Source organism: Lithobates pipiens, unplaced genomic scaffold (assembly GCF_037356315.1).
Source record: "Lithobates pipiens isolate NorthernLeopardFrog02 unplaced genomic scaffold, aLitPip1_a1.2 Scaffold_67, whole genome shotgun sequence".
In the NCBI taxonomy this organism is placed as follows: domain Eukaryota; kingdom Metazoa; phylum Chordata; class Amphibia; order Anura; family Ranidae; genus Lithobates; species Lithobates pipiens.
The window spans coordinates 17,411-34,384 of NW_027507889.1; the positions used below are offsets into that span (position 1 = coordinate 17,411).

General features: G+C 40.8%; 1 long non-coding RNA gene across 1 annotated transcript; it reads left to right on the forward strand.

Moving 5' to 3' along the window:
- The first annotated feature begins 2,093 nt into the window (after positions 1–2,093).
- LOC143959109 (uncharacterized) lies at positions 2,094–16,208 on the forward strand. Its single transcript, XR_013270171.1, has 2 exons — positions 2,094–2,163; positions 11,194–16,208. It is a non-coding gene; the product is annotated as an uncharacterized LOC143959109 (long non-coding RNA).
- Positions 16,209–16,974: the final 766 nt, after the last annotated feature.

The following is a 16,974-nucleotide window of genomic DNA, read 5'->3' on the forward strand; positions in this document are numbered from 1 at the left end:
GCTTTTGCTTATATGGACATGGGGTGTGTCATTTGGAGGCCCCGCCCCTTGTGACAGCACCGCCCAGTGCACGATGGGGTGGTGACATCACAAGGGGCATGGCCTCCGGATGATGTCACAGGGTGGCCCCACCCCAGACCAAATTTTTTTTTTTCATTTTGGCGAGGGGTCCCCCTTCAAGATCCTCAGCACACAAGCCGCACCCAACTGGTGTGACTTTTAGTCAAATCAATAGGCTCCCATAGGAAACCATTGCTTTTGAATAGAGGCAGAGAAACTCTTCTAAAAGCTAGCATGGCTAAATGCGCATTAACGTCAGTGCAAAAATCTTCTAAAAGCACGTTTTTACAGCCGCTTTTTCCTGGCATTGGTAGTGCCTTTGCAGCCCTTTTTTTTCTAAAGCCCCGTGTGCATAAGGCCTTCTTGTTAGTACTATTTATTTCTGAGAACACTGAACAGAAGTAATTGTTTAAATGGTTTGCTACATCCAGGTCTCCCTCAACATAGGTATTGTGCCCAGTTTTCATTTTAGTGATCTCATTGTATTATTTCCTGCTATCACTGTTGTGCCTAAAAAATGGTTTTATCTCCTTTTCAAAAGATTTGGCAATTTCCTCCTCTTTTTGTGCTTTGGCAGTACTGATGTTTGGCCTTCTTCTATTTTTATACTCTTCTCTGTCAGCTATATCTCCTATTTCCTTGAACTTTCAATATGCTGATTTGTTTTCCTTTACTATCCTACTTTAGTGAACCATATTGTTTGTTTTTTTTCTTCTGTTTATTCTTACCATCTTTCCTGAAATGTAATTGCCTCCACGGTGGAAGGCTTTAATACTGGCCACGGATTACTTACTCCTGTTGTTTTACTCCAACCTTTCATAGTTGCATAGTTAGTCAGGTTGAAAAAAGACACAAGTCCATCCAGTTAAAAAAAAAAAAAAAAAAAAGATATCATACAATCCCATATACCCAATTCTATAACCACTGTTGATCCAGTGGAAGGCGAAAAACCCCAGCACAGCATGATCCAATTTTCTACAGCAGGGGAAAGAATTCCTTCCTTCCTTCCTTCCTTCCTTCCGTCCTTTCAATTAATTTAGTTTTTTTTAGAAATTTCTCCATTTCGGAAAGAATTGTCCTATTTGAAATCTCAAACTTTTTTTGTTTTTGTATCAAATTTTTTAGCTTTTGTATATTAAGCTCAAGACATTGGTGATCACTACAACCCACATTTTCTCACACCTCCAACATCAGTCAATCCACATTTGTGAGTACCAAGTCTAGGATCTATGATCTGGTAGTAATAGAAGCCAGGATGTCTGTGCCCGGGGAGGTCTGTGTGCCAACATGGTGGTGTGTGGAGGCCTTATGAGCAAGATGGCAGCCAAGGAGGGGGGGGGGGGGTAGACGGTTTAGAGTGGGTGTTGCGCTGCTTGCTCTAGGCCAGTGATGGCGCACCTTGGCACCCCAGATGTTTTGGAATGGCATTTCCCATGATACTCGTGCACTCCGCAGTGTAGTTGAGCATCATGGGAAATGTAGTTCTGAAACATCTGGGGTGCCGAGGTTTGTCATCTGAACCAGGCCGAGGAACCGTGGCAATGTCAGGGAGTGTGCCCGAGTCCAATGTGGGGAATGAAGTCACCCGGTAATGCAGGCTAAGCCCGTAGATAAAACGGGATCAAGAGCTCCAGTGCCACACGTGCTCTCGCACTCGCATACCAGCACGCTGGGTTGAACGAAAAAAGAAAAAAAAAAAAGACTACTAGTATGTTCTTTAGGGTTTAACCTTCACATACAGAAAGAGTTCAAGCTATAAAAATGTGGAATAGTGTTCAACAGAAGTTAGTTCAAACTCAGGTTGTGAAAAAAAATGACCGAATTTTAAATAAGGCACATAATAATATAAATGACTATTCATTTATAAGAAAATAGCATTGTAAAATGTTGATCCATGGAGTATCTGATGACTTTGAGAAACCAGAAATAATTTTGTCCTGTATTGGTGCAACTTTGATAATGCTTTATAATTTTATTTACTGTTCTCTGAAAAAACTTTTTTTTTTATGTAACTATATCTTTTTTCTTTGTTGTCAGTTCTCAGTGCAATGAAAGAGGATAGCGAAAAAGTTCCAACATTGCTAACTGACTACATTTTAAAAGGTATGTGCTGTAACTTTTTTATATGCTCTTTGCATCTGTTCTCCTTCTCCTGTTGTTAACCCCAAGTGCATAAATTTCTTTTATCAGCATTAAACCTAATTTGCCACATAGTTGCTCAATTAAATAGTGCATTGTGGTCAGCTTTTACATTGGAGACATCCTGTAAAGATGTTTTTGTACTACATAATTTCATCTGTAAACAATGAAATGGTACTTTTAACCCTAAACTCTATTATTTTTAATTATGTTAAAAAGTAAAGCCCCATACACACGGGCTGAACGTCAGGAGAAAACATCCGGGTTTAAAAAAGAAAAAAATCTGACATTTGGCCTGTATGTCGGTCCGGAAAACCCACAGCCGACCGGCTTCCGTTCAGCGCGCTCAGCCAGTCGCAGAGAGCACTGATCAGAGTGATCTGGCAGGGGGCCGTCCTTCTATCTGAACACCATAGCTCAGCAGGGGAGATCGCTAACTAATCTTGCATGGTTAGTACAGCAGCTCGGACCAGAGCTGTCAGGTTTTTTCTGTGCAACCAACTGGGTTGCATGGAAAAAATTGTTAGTGTGTACCCGGGTTAAGAGTCCCAACACTGAGCCTTGGCATACACCTTTAAAAGCCTTATATCATTCAGAGTATGACTCAATCACTAACCTCAGTCCCTCGTAGCAATTCTGCCTGGATTTCAAAACTATCTGCTTAAATTATAAAATGCACAATGCAAATTTCAGATGCCGTTCGTTTTAATGAATCACCCTCCCAGAAATGAATGACTGCGCTGTAGCTGTCATTCAGCTACAGCGTGATCGGCAAATGGTTAAACCGTGACAAGGCTTCTGGGGACTATTTCCAGATAGTAAATGAAGGGCAGGAAGTACAACAGTGGTCAATGTAACTGCTGTTCAACACGTGTGGGCTGGCAGAATCCTACTGCAGCTTCATAATGAACAGGGATAAAATAAAATGCGGCCCTACAAAACTATAAAAGGCATTTTCAATAATGCTAGAAGGTTGGAGGAATTGGAACTACTCATACATGAGGTCGATTTTGACTTTGTGGGAGTAACAGACACCTGGTTTGACAGCACACAACTGACTTGCAGCTGTCCAGGAGTACTTCCTGTATCATAGGGACTTGGTAGATAGAAGAGGGGGAAGGGGTGCATGTACGTCAAGAGTAATTTGCCGTGAGGGATGATATTAATTAATGGCGCAATGGAAGAGGTGGAAGCCTTGTAGCTGGAACTTCAAAGAGAAGAAACAAATAGAAAATTAATAGTGGCAGTATACTCCAGGCCCCCTACCCTGAAGGATGAAGAGGAGATCGATCTCTCTTCAGTTGGAAATTGTGGCAAGGCAGGGTAATGTAATCATCACGGGGCACTTTATGCAGATATTGAACTGCTCACTCTTCTAAGGCTCGGCACTTCTTTAATGTCTTGGGGGACAATTTTGTGTGTCAGTTGGTGGATGCCCCAACTAAAAACAAGGCTCTGCCAGACCTACTATTCACAAACAATGCAGATGTGAAAGTAAGGAATAACATAGGAAACGAGGATCACAGGGTAATTATGTTCACTGTAAAGCACAGGAAAAGCAGACACGATGGTAGCACAAGTATTATACATTTTATGGGAGCAAACTTTACCAAACTGCTCTCCATACTGTCGGACATTAAATGGGAAGGTATTCTAGAACCCAAAAAATATGGAAATGCTTTAAGCCCCGGACCATTTGGCTGGCCAAAGACCAGAGCACTTTTTGCGATTTGGCATTGCATCGCTTTAACTGACAATTGCACGGCTGTGCGACGTGGGTCCCAAACAAAATTGACATCTTTTTTCCCCCACAAATAGAGCTTTCTTTTGATGGTATTTGATCACCTCTGCAGTTTTAATTTTTTGTGCTATAAACAAAAAAAATAGCGGCAATTTTGAAAAAATGCATTATTACTTTTTGCTATAATAACCACTTTTAGACCGGACCATTTTGCTGGCTTAAGACCAGAGCACATTTTGCGATTCGACACTGTGTCGCTTTAACTGACAATTGCGCAGCCGTGCGACATTGCACCCAAACAAAATTTATGTCCTTTTTTTCCCACAAATAGAGCTTTCTTTTGGTGATATTTGATCGCCTCTGCGGTTTTTATTTTTTGCGCTATAAACAAAAAAAGTGACAATATTGAAAAAAAACATATTTTTTACTTTTTGCTATAATATCCCCCAAAAATATATAAAAAAAACTTTTTCCTCAGTTTAGGCCGATACCTATTCTTCTACATATTTTTGGTAAAAAAAATTGCAATAAGCGAATATTGATTGGTTTGCGCAAAAGTTATAGCGTTTATAAAATATAGTTTTATGGCATTTTTATAAAACTTTTTTTTTTTTTACTAGTAATGGTGGCGAGCAGCGATTTTTTTTTTTTTTTTTTTTTTTTTTTTTTTTTTTTTTTTTTTTTATTGTGACTGCGACATTATGTCGGACACATCGGACATTTTTGACACATTTTTGGGACCATTGTCATTTATACAGCAATCCGTGCTATACAAATGCACTGATTCCTGTGTAAATTACACTGGCAGTGAAGAGGTTAACCAGGAGGGGGCAGTGTAGGGGTTAAGTGTGTCCTAGGGGCGTGTTTCTAATTGTGGGGGGAGTGGCTGTGTTTTACAGATCACTGATCTCTGCTCCAATCACAGGGAGCAGAGATCAGTGTCGCTTGTTGCTAGGCAGAACGGGGAGATACTGTTTACATCGGCATCTCCCCATTCTTCCTCCCCAATGGCAATCGGGCTCACGGAGGTCCCGACCAGCGTGCGCACGCGATGGCATGGTGGCAAATTCAAAGGGATGTACCTGTACTCCCATTTTCCTGTCCGTGCCATTCTGCCAACGTACATCATCGTGCGCCGGTCGGGAAGCGGATAGATATCCCCAAAAAATATATATATATAAAAAACCTTTTTTTTTCCCTCCGTTTAGGCCTTTACGTATTCTTATACATATTTTTGGTAAAAAAAACGCAATAAGAGTTTGATTGGTTTGCTCAAAAGTTATAGCGTCTACAAAATAGTGGATAGTTTTATGGCATTTTTTAATATATATATATATATATATATATATATATATAATTTATTTTTCTAGTAATGGTGGCGAGCAGCGATTTTTATTGTGACTGCGACATTGTCGGGCACATCAGACATTTTTGACACATTTTTTGGGACCATTCACATTTATACGGCGATCAGTGCAATTACATAGTCCATCCAGTTCAACCTGAGTGAGTGTCTACAATTGTCCCTATCCCTGTACATTGCACACTCATATCAGTCCCTACCCTCAAGGAGCCCACAATTAAAAATGCATTGATTACTGTGTAAATGTTACATAGTAGGTGAGGTTGAAAAAGACACAAGTCCAACCTATGTGTGTGTGATTATATGTCAGTATTACATTGTATATCCCTGTATGTTGCGGTCGTTCAGGTGCTTATCTTTTAGTTTCTTGAAACTATCAATGCCCCTTGCTGAGACCACCACATGGCAAGGATGTGGAATTCCCTTCCACATCCTTGCCACTCTTAAAGTAAAGAACCCTCTATGTAGTTTAAGGTTAAACCTCTTTTCTTGGCCACGAGTCTTGTTAAACTCCCTTTTGCAAAAAATTTTTTATACCTATTGTGGGGTCACCAGTGTGGTATTTGTATATTGAAATCCTATCCCCTCTCAAGCGTCTCTTCTCCAGAGAGAATAAGTTCAGTGCTCGCAACCTTTTTCATAACTAATATCCTCCAGACCCTTTATCAGCTTTGTTGCCCTTCTTTGTACTCGCTCCATTTCCAGTACATCCTTCCTGAGGACTGGTGCCCAGAACTGGACAGCATACTCCAGGTGCGGCCGCACCAGAGTCTTGTAGAGTGGGAGAATTATCGTTTTATCTCTGGAGTTGATCCTCTTTTTAATGCATGCCAATATTCTGTTTGCTTTGTTAGCAGAAGCTTGGCATTGCATGCCATTGCTGAGCCTATCATCTACTAGGACACCCAGGTCCTTTTCCACCCCCAGTGTATAGATTGCATTCCTATTTTTGCCACCCAAATGCATTATTTGACATTTTTCTACATTGAACCTCATTTGCCATGTAGTTTCCCACACCATTAATTTGTTCAGATCTTTTTGCAAGGTTTCCACATCCTGTGAAGAAGTTATTTCCCTGCTTAGCTTAGTATCATCCGCAAATACAGAGATTGAACTGCTTACTCCATCCTTCAGGTCGTTTATGAACAAATTAAATATGATTAGTCCCAGCACCGAACCCTGGGGGACCCCACTACCCACCCCTGACCATTCCCTATGGTCCATGCCAACAGACCTTATTTTGTACAGTAAATGTTTATGGGGAACTGTGTCAAATGCTTTTGCAAAATCCAGATACACCACATCTACGGGCCTTCCTTTATCTATCTGGCAACTCGCCTCCTCATAGAAGGTTAGTAGATTGGTTTGGCAAGAACAATTCTTCATGAATCCATGCTGATTACTGCTAATGATACCGTTCTCGTTACTAAAATCTTATATATAGTCCCTTATCATCCCCTCCAAGAGTTTACATACTATTGATGTTAGGCTAACTGGTCTGTAATTGCCAGGGATGTATTTTGGGCACTTTTTAAATGTGACTGTCAGTGAAGGGGTTAACCAATAGGTGGCGTTGTAGCGGTTAAGTGTATCCTAGGGAGTGATTCTAACTCTAGGGGGTGTGGCTGTGTGTGACACGACACCGATCACCACTCCCGATCACAGGGAGCTGTGATCAGTGTCATTAGGCAGAACGGGGAAATGCTTGTTTACATTAGCATTTCCCTATTCTTCCTCTCTGTGAGACGATCGCGGGTATCCCCGCGGATGTCCGCGGGGCTTGCGATCACGCTCACGGAGCTCCTGGCAGGTGCCCATAAGCCGCCTCTTAAAGGGCAATGTACAGGTAGGTTAATCTGCCTGTACGTGCCCTTCTGCCGCAGTATATCTGGGTGAGGCAGTCGGGAGGAGATTAAGAACATTTTAGGTAATGGCATTAGCCAGTATATTCCAATGGGCAACATATATAAAAGGTATATATGAAGAGAGAGATTTTACACTTGGTGTATATTTGTAGCACACTGAATGTTTGAAGACAAGAAATTGAAAGACCTGTTTATGTAAACAGGTACACTTCCTATATACTAGCTTATGGGTGTACAAAGCAATAAATCAATATGGTATCAAAAAATCCAAATATCATTACAATCTTAAATTTTGCAGATATTTAAAATATTCTAGTGCATATACTCACTGGCCACTTTATTAGGTACACCTGTTCAATTGCTTGGTAACACAAATTGCTAATCGGCCAATCACATAGCAGGAACTCAATGCATTTAGGCATCTAGACGTGGTGAAGATGACTTGCTGAACTTCAAACCGAGCATCAGAATGGGGAAGAAAGGGGATTTAAGTGACAAGGTTGTTGGTGCCAGACGGCTGGTATGAGTATTTAAAAAAACTGCTGATCAACTGGGATTTTCACGCACAACCATCTCTATGGTTTACGGAGAATGGTCTGAAAAAAATAAAATGTACAGTGAGCAGAAGTTGTGTGGAGGAAAATGCCTTGTTGAGGTCAGTGGAGAATGGGCAAACTGTTTTGAGATGATAGAAAGACAACAGTAACTTAAATAACCACTCGTTACAACCAAGGTATGCAGATTTCCATCTCTGAACACACAACACATTGAACATTAAAGCAGATGGGCTACAGCAGAAGAAGACCTCACAGGAGCAAACTGCTGTCCGCTAAGGGAACAAAGAAACTGAGGCTACAATTTTGCACAGGCTCACCAAAATTGTACAAGATTGGAAAAGCATTGCCTGGTCTGATGAGTCTCAATTTCAGCTGCGACATTTAGATGCTAGGGTCAGAAGTTTGGCGTAAACATAAAAACATGGATCCATACTGCCTTCTATCAATGGTTCAGGCTGGTGGTGTAATGGTGTGGGGATGTTTTCTTGGCACAGTTTGGGCCCCTTAGTACCAATTAAGCATTGTTTAAATGCCATGTCCTAACTGAGTATTGTTAGTGGCTGGTTTTATTCATCATATCCAGAACTGGGCTCAGTAGCATTCACTTTCTATACAGCTCTTCAAAAGCGGGATGTCAGAGATTCTTTTCTATCTGGGGATTAGGGGGGACACGGGACAGTTTTTGTTCCAGGATGCTGGATTGGGGGGTGGGCCTTAGTGGGGGGGTTGTTTGGGTTAAGTGTCAGGTTTTTGGTGGGAGGATTGTTAGGGGATCCCCCTTAGGGGAAAGCGGACACATACAGTCAATTGTTATTTTTTATGTCCAAAATAAATTGTAATAAGTAGCCTCTGATATGCTTTCTCTTTTTCGTGTTCTATGTTTTGATATATCACAGTTAGGGCTTAAAGTGGTTGTAAACCCTTACAAACCACTTTGACCTACAGGTAAGCCTAGATTGAGGCTTACCTGTAGGTCCAAGCAAATATCTCCTAAACCTATATGGTTTAGGAGATATTTGCCCGAAAACGGGCACCGCTGTCTACGGCGCATGCGCCGTAGACACAGGCGCACTGAGCGCGCATTCTCAGCGACGGAGCTGCCGCGCGTGTCGGCTCCCGTGCACATGCACGGGAGTGACGTCATCGTGGCTTCGCCGAATGACAGCAGCGGAGCTGCGAGACCCCACCAACAAGATGGATGCGGCGGACTACAGGGGACAGCGGTGACTTCGCTGGCTCCTGTGTCAGGTAAGTGACACATAATGGGCTACTATGCGATGCATAGTAGTCCATTATGCTTTGCCTTTGCAGGGAATGAAAGAGGAAGTAAACTCATCAGGGTTTACTTCCTCTTTAAAGAGCTCCCATATGAGATTTTAAGAAGGTTTATATGTATGCATTTTAAAATTAAAGTACCGTATATACTCGAGTATAGGCCGACCCGAATATAAGCCGAGGCCCCCAATTTACCCCCAAAAAAACTGGCAAACTTATTGACTCGTGTATAAGCCGAGGGTGAGACATGCCTGTCCATCCCTGTGTGTGTGTCCGTCCATCCCTGTGTGTCCGTCCATCCATCCCTGTGTGTGTGTGTGTCCATCCATCCATCCATCCCTGTGTGTGTGTGTCTCCATCCATCCATCCATCCATCCCTGTGTGTGTGTGTCTCCATCCATCCATCCATCCATCCCTGTGTGTGTGTGTCTCCATCCATCCATCCATCCATCCCTGTGTGTGTGTGTCTCCATCCATCCATCCATCCCTGTGTGTGTGTGTATCCATCCATCCATCCATCCCTGTGTGTGTGTCTCCATCCATCCATCCATCCGTGTGTGTGTGTCTCCATGTGTGTGTGTGTGTGTGTGTGTGTGTGTGTCCAGCCTACCTTTGTCCCGAGCCTCCGTCCCGTGTCGTGCCTTGCCTTCGTCCCGTCCCGTCCCGTCCCGTCCCGTCCCGTCCTGTCCCGTGCCGTGCGTTGCCTTGCCTCCGTCCCGTGCCCTCTTCGTCGGCGGCCATTGTAAAATTCAAAAGCCGCGCCTCCTCCTTCGCCTGTGATAGGCGGAACACTGAATTTCCCAGCAGCCTGTGTTCCGCCTATCACGGACGTCGTATCATCCTCGTCCGTAGTACGAGGATGAGCGGATGCCCGTGATAGGCGGAACACAGGCTGCTGGGAAATTCAGTGTTCCGCCTATCACAGGCGAAGGCGGAGCCGGAGGCGCGGCTTTTGAATCAGAATGGCCGCTGTCTGTCTGCTCGACACGCTGATCGAGCGGGCAGACAGCGATGACTCGAGTATAAGCCGAGGGGGGCACTTTCAGCCTCAAAAAAGAGGCTGAAAATCTCGGCTTATACTCGAGTATATACGGTAGTTCTAAACTTCTGAAATGAAAAATGAACATAGCAAAGCCTTTTATATTGTGTACTTGCCCTTATCCAAAGCACCTAGTGTAATGTGTGTCTGCTCTGTCATTCCTCTGCTATCATTTCAGACAGTCTATGTGGAAGGCGGCTTGGTTCCAGCCTCCTAATTGTAAACGCGGAAGCAACGTCACTTCCTGTTTACTTGGCTGCCAATGGCGACAGTTTAAAAAAAAAATATACAGTATTCAGAAAATGGCGATCTGAATACTTCGAAGTGCAAAGGAGGACCCGTCTCTCCATAAAGAGTACCTGTCACAAGGGATGTTTACATTCCTTGTGACAGCAATAAAAGTGATCAAATTATTATTTTTTATTTTTTTAAACACAACTTAATAATGTAAAAATAAATAAAATAAGAATTTTTTATTTTTTTTTAAAGCTCCCCTGTCCCCACGAGTTTGCGCAGCAAAGAAAACGCATGTGGAAGTCGCGCCCGCATATGTTCAAATCACACATGTGAGGTATCGCCGCGATCGTCAGAGTGAGAGCAATAATTCTAGCACTAGACCTCCTCTGTTAAGTCTAACCTGGTGACCGTAAAAGGTTGCAGTTATAAAGCGTGCCATGTTTGGTATCTATTTACTCTGTCTAACATCATCTTTCACATTATACCAAAAAAATGGGGTGGTTGTTTTTTTGTTTTTTTTTTAATCCATGAAAGTGTCCCTTTCCCCAAAAAGTTGCGTTTAAAACACCACTGCACAAATACTGTGCGACATAAAATGTTTCAACAATCGCCATTTTATTCTCTAGATTCTCTGCTAAAAAAAAAATATATATAATGTTTGGGGGCTCTAAGTAATTTTCTAGCAAAAAATACTGATTTTAACTTGTAAACACCAAATGTCAGAAATGGGCTTAGCCATGAAAGGGTTAAAAAGTCAGCATCACCATTTTGTAGTGCATATCTTGAAAAAAAATATGGTTGTCATATGCAACAGTAATCTTTTCCTGGACAGAATTTTTCATATGTAAGCCACTACTGTGCAGTGGTTAAGGTTCTTGACTATTTTTTATAATAACAATGATTTTTTTCTTTTACAGTTTTGTGTCCAACCTAGGGATTTTCCATCTCCATTGAACGACCTCCCTCGTGTTTCAGAAGATGCATTTTTCATGGACACATAGAAGTCCCTCATTGTTAAATTACCCTATAGAGAGGATCTGTTTTCATCTGCATCCTGTATCAGTTTGGCGATTTTGGTGTTTTGAGCATGTTATGATTAATCAGCTGTTACCCTTGTCTGTGGTAGCAGAGTGTTCCGAGCTCCTATCATTGCTTATGTAGAGTACATATAACTTGTCCCTTAGGAAGGATAAATTTAATGTGCGATTTATGAGATTAGGACAAATGTACAGTTTTAACTTGTTTTTATGCATCTAGTTCTATTTTTACAGTACATGTAAGTAAAAATGTGCAATGACCCATTCATTTTAAGATGAGAACACAAAAGTGTTATATAGTTTTATCAAACAGCAGAAACAAAAGTTTCATACAGATATATAGTTTTATCTAACAGCTGATGATAAAATCGGACATTTCAGGAATATTTTCTCATTTAGTCTAGTATAAAAGTGATCAAATACAAATTGCACTGATTATATAAACATTTTTGTTTTTCTCTTAAAAAGGTAAACAAACATTTTTTTAAACTTCACAAAATAAAAAATATAAGCACTACAGATTTATGTCAGCGAAAGTCCACTTTAGGAAACAATGCCACTTTGCTCCTTCTTGACAAAGCGACAAAATTCCACCCTTTATCCTGTCCATTCTTTCCCCATACTCCATTGCAGTCCTAATCATGTAAGCTCCTTCTCGGACTGTTATAGTCTGGTCCATCTAGTTCAACCAATATTTTGTGTTTGGAGCTTATATAGGGTCGAGTCTCTCCTCTCCCTAGGAAGAAGCACTGTGTTATAGAAAAAGTACCCACACTTCCTTATTTATGCGTACTTTCTTGCTGTGTGGGGGACACTGACATTGAGAAGATAAGTATGAGTGGGTCCTGACTAAGTAAAGTGACATTCTCTTTTACATGGGACATGTCAGGTTAGAGAGATGGCTTTTGATATATTTTTGAAGGTGCAAGCTTCATGGCTGTTTCCCTCAACCTTGATTTACTATTTTGTCCCAACAGCTATGCACTGGCCATCAGGACTGCTGGCAGTTTCACAGGGGTCCAATGGCTAAGTGGCCCGGTTTTTATGCAGAGTTCGGCAGGAGCATGGCAGCAAACAGTGGCGGGGATTCGGGCAAGGGGTCCAGCGAAAAGGGCAGTTAGATGTGAGAGCCCGAGAGGGAGAAGAGCTCCACACCCTCCCTGACCACCAAAGAGGCGAACAAGAGCGGGCAAGGCCACCCCGGTGCTCCCAGAATCTCGAGGCTGGAGGACAGGCTGACTGGGAGAGGACAGGCGAGAGGCAGAGGCTGGCAAGAAACCACTGGAAGGAGCAGAGCAGCGAGAGCACCACAGGGACAGTGCTATGTGGTCTTTCAGCCCATCCCCCTCTGTCTTTTAGCCCCCTTGAACCACTGGAAGGAGTATAGCAGCAAGAGCACCCCAGGGACAGTGCTATGTGGTCTCTCAGCTCTCCCCTCTTTCCCTCAGCCCCCTCTCGCAGTCTTTCAGTTCTTCTCTCTCACCCCCTTTCCCTCAACCCACCCCCCCCCCTTTCTCCCATCTCTCTCACTCCCTCTCTCACCCTCTCATGATATACAATAATGGATGTGGGGGCCCTTTTGGTGGGCGTGATTTTTATTTTTTGGGGGGTGGGGGGCAGCATTTTAGTCTTGGACCCAGACAGCACAATGTCTTGGGCCAGCCCTGCCTATAAGAGAAATAAAGTAGAACGGCTAATGGCCAGTGAAGGGGGACTTGGGTGGCCATCCGGGTTGGCAATGCTGGTTTCTGAAATTTCAGCCAATGAAGCTGTAGCAATGTTCGTACATGATGTTGGCCCTCCCACTTCACTTGTTCACTTATTTTTGTGCGTTCGCTAAATTAAAGTGGGCTGGTCTGGATATAGTACAGGGCCAAATTTTTGTCCCAGTCCAGTCCAGGCCTGGGTCCCAAACAGCCGGAGCTAAGAAGACCCAGACATTCCGTAAAAAGAATTGATTACCGCCATTTGCAATCTATTCAGCCTAAAAGCTGTCTGCTGTGGCAAGAGGTACACAGTAATGCTGTTCTGATAAAAAATATGGTTTCTGCTGGCCTGTTATTAGTAATTTTGGGTTAGTGTATATTATACAAAATCCACCTTCAGTGGATTCAGTACTGTCCTCGTGACCTTAAAAAAAAAAAAAAAAAGCGACCCACTAGCGCCCAAAAAGTTCTGCAAAAACGACCAAGCTTTAGTGCCCGTTTTAGCAGAGCTTCAGTTTGAAAAGGGGTCTAACAGTTTCTACTTCATACAATTTATAATGTACTGTCGGACAGTATTTAGGCCAATATGTTGCACTTGTGCATGTTTCAAAGTTTGAGAGTTGTGTTTTTTTATTTATCATGTTAAGGGAAGACTCCTGAATGCACAGTGTTATTTTTACTCTTTAATAACTAGAACATATTTTTAGACGACTAATGCATTAACATTGATCAATAGGGTGGGACGATGTGTATTTTATGCTATATTGTCATGCATTTTTCTACATTAGACACATCTTATCCCCAGTATCATTTGTTATATAAGGACATAGATATTGAGTTGGTTCATATTGTTTACATTGACAACTTGTTTTCTCTGATTGATAGATTTCTACTTTAAATCTTTCACCTTTCTAATAGAGTACACTTTTATAGACCTAATTAACTGTATCTTAACAAGATTGGACTATTATGTCTGTATTTAAAAAGATAATGGCAAAAGGCAGCTAGATGCATACTTACAACTCCAATTCCAAAGGCCTGCCACCATCTTCACGTTCTGAGTCGAGTCTTTTTTTTTTTTTTTTTTTGTTAGGCTAGGTCTAGGGCAATCAGGGTAACAGTACAATTGTGAAAGTATACTTACCATGTATCACATAATTTAATGGGAGTTCTTGCTTTTGGCAGGCTGTGATCCTGTTGTAATATAAAGGGAGGGCAAGTCCAAGCTTGACTGACATGTACTGTCAGCTGCCTGTATTTAATTTTTTTTTGCCATATTACTTTTACTAAAGGTAACCTCTAAGCCTGGTAATAAAATGTATGTACATGCTAATATACAAATTTTACCTCTATTTGCTCCCTTTTGGTCTGTCATACCATTGGAAGGATTTTATTATATATATTAATAATTCATAACTGTTTTATGTCCTATTTAGTTCATATTGTGGACTACAAAACACTGAATTCCTTTGTGGTAGAGATAAGTAGGAGGTGTTCTGTAGTTTACCAGGAGACAAATGAGCAGGGCTAAATCCATTTCCTGCGCTTTCAGATCAGAAAATGCACTGCTATGTATGTATTAGGAGCGGAGTGCATTTCTGTCAGATAAACTAGTACTTTTCTGTACTTTGAAGGATAAAACCTGGTTATTCATGCCATTCATGTGGTAAGGGAAAAATCCACGACCATTGCTCTCATGACATGGCTAAGCAGGAATAAAAATATTGTTTAATTATGCAGTAGGAGTTTCCAATTTGCTATGTGACAGTAGATCATGTTGAGAAGTGCGTGGTGGTCAGAAAAAACAGATTAAACTTCGTTACTCAACTAGAGACTAGCGGTTTTCCAGCATCTTCTGTCAATGTTCCCACTGAGAACTGTCAGCTGCTGAGTGTTTACCTGCCACTGCAGACATGAGATGGTCACCCGTCCCAGTCAACAGTCATTTGATGTTTATATCCCGAGTAATTCTAACCAATCCTTGTACATTGGAGACACACACAGTATTACCCTGAATATAAGAGCATACATTTACAGAAAAACATAGCACACTGGAAATATTAAGCAGTTCTTCCACTGCCAACTAAGCAGGGCTAAATTGGATCTTTTTTTCTGTTATGTAATTGTACAACATTTTTGCACTTACAGGGAATTTGACTCCATAGTTTTATTATTCAGTCATTAGCAGTGGTTAGAATAAACTTCATATTTTCATTATATACATACAAAACTGATAACATTATGAATTTAATGTTTCCAAACAGAGCAGTTATCATATTCAGCTTTATATACTACAGAAGACTACAGTGGTATCCCATGGCAAGTAGAAAAATGAATACTAATATAAAAGTAAACTTTGCACAGCACTTTTATAATAAAATACAAGGGAACATAATTGTTTTAACACCAATGTGTTTAAACTATGCTGTACATGGTTATGTAATTTCAGTTAAAGGGAATATTTAGTAATGGTATGTTGCTTGGTCACTTATTAATTTACAGTTGCAGGTATACTTTGGATATGAAATGCGCTAAAAGCTGAATGAAACATATTTCACATAGATTAACTGTTTTGTAGAATATCTGCAGCTCAATTCGTGCAATAGTAAACATTTTAGTTGTACCGTGGATACTCTAATTTTCTTTCCTTTTTAGTAGTTTCACAAAATAATTACTTTTTAATTTGCATTCTTTTTTATCAGTTTCCTAATGATGCTTTGTTAAAACATTATATGATAGCAATGTTTTTTTCTTCCAAGAGTATTCTCTTCAGCTTTACTCCCTGTGAAGTCACTACCCTGAAACCACTGTGTGGTTTGGAGCTTCCATTAGTGACTTTTTAATATAGGTGCCTGTGCTTTATGGCAGATTCTTTTTAATTGCAAGGTTGGTAATGATTGTGAGGAAGCCAGATGTGACATGCTCCACAGTTTTTATATAAGATAATAAAATATTTACGTTGTCTTCAAGTGTTAATTACCCATTCAATATGTGTACAAAATATTTTAACGCTGCTGCCATTTTTCATTCACAAATTGTTTCCATTTAGTATAAATCTAAATTTCATTAGTATGTTGCAAGTTTTTTGTTTTTGATTCTGTATGTAGGTTTTTTGTTGCCTTTTTTTGTTTTGTTTTTCATCATGGAGCAAAAAGCAAGTCTAAAATAAATATTGATTTACATGTAAAACAGTGTGTATTTTTCCTTTTTAATGCTTTTAATCTATGATATGCTTGTTGGCTATATGGGTTGTATCCATTACCTAACCCTTTAGAACGCAACAAAACTTGTAATGTTTCCAACAAATTTAGTCCACTCAAAAAATGCTAATTAAGTAGTCTGTAGCCATTTTGTACAGGCATTTTGGTAGCTGAGAGCTGTTCAAAAATGTTGGGGCCTGTCAGTCTTCAGACAGAAAGTTAACTTTTGCTTTTATATAGTTTTAGTACAATAGCAATTTATGTTGGCAACATATTCTTTACAATAACTTCCAGAGAGCATTGAATTATTCACAGAATTACCTGACTTAAAAGGACGTTACACTTTTTATGTTCCTCCCATCATATAAAGGCAACCAAATCATCCTGAGACGACCCACACAAAAAGGGGAAAACAGGCAATCTCCAGGAACAAAACCACAGGTAAACCAGAGGAATGCAAAAAAACGTATATGCAAAATCAACAGCAATTATTTTTTAGGAGTTGGTTTATTGTTAAATAGATTAAACACAGCAACGCCATGTGGACTAAACTACTAAGTTAAATGTAATAGCAAACCGTCTCGTATGACTGCATGATTCTCTGATCATATGCCTATGAAGGTTACATAAGAGGGGGCCATAAATTTCATGTTAACTTGATACCACAAGCCGTATACAATTGTTGTGGCTTTAAAACCATGCTGCCACATATATGCGTACAGCTGTTCTATACTGGCAGTGCCCTTGGTGACTCC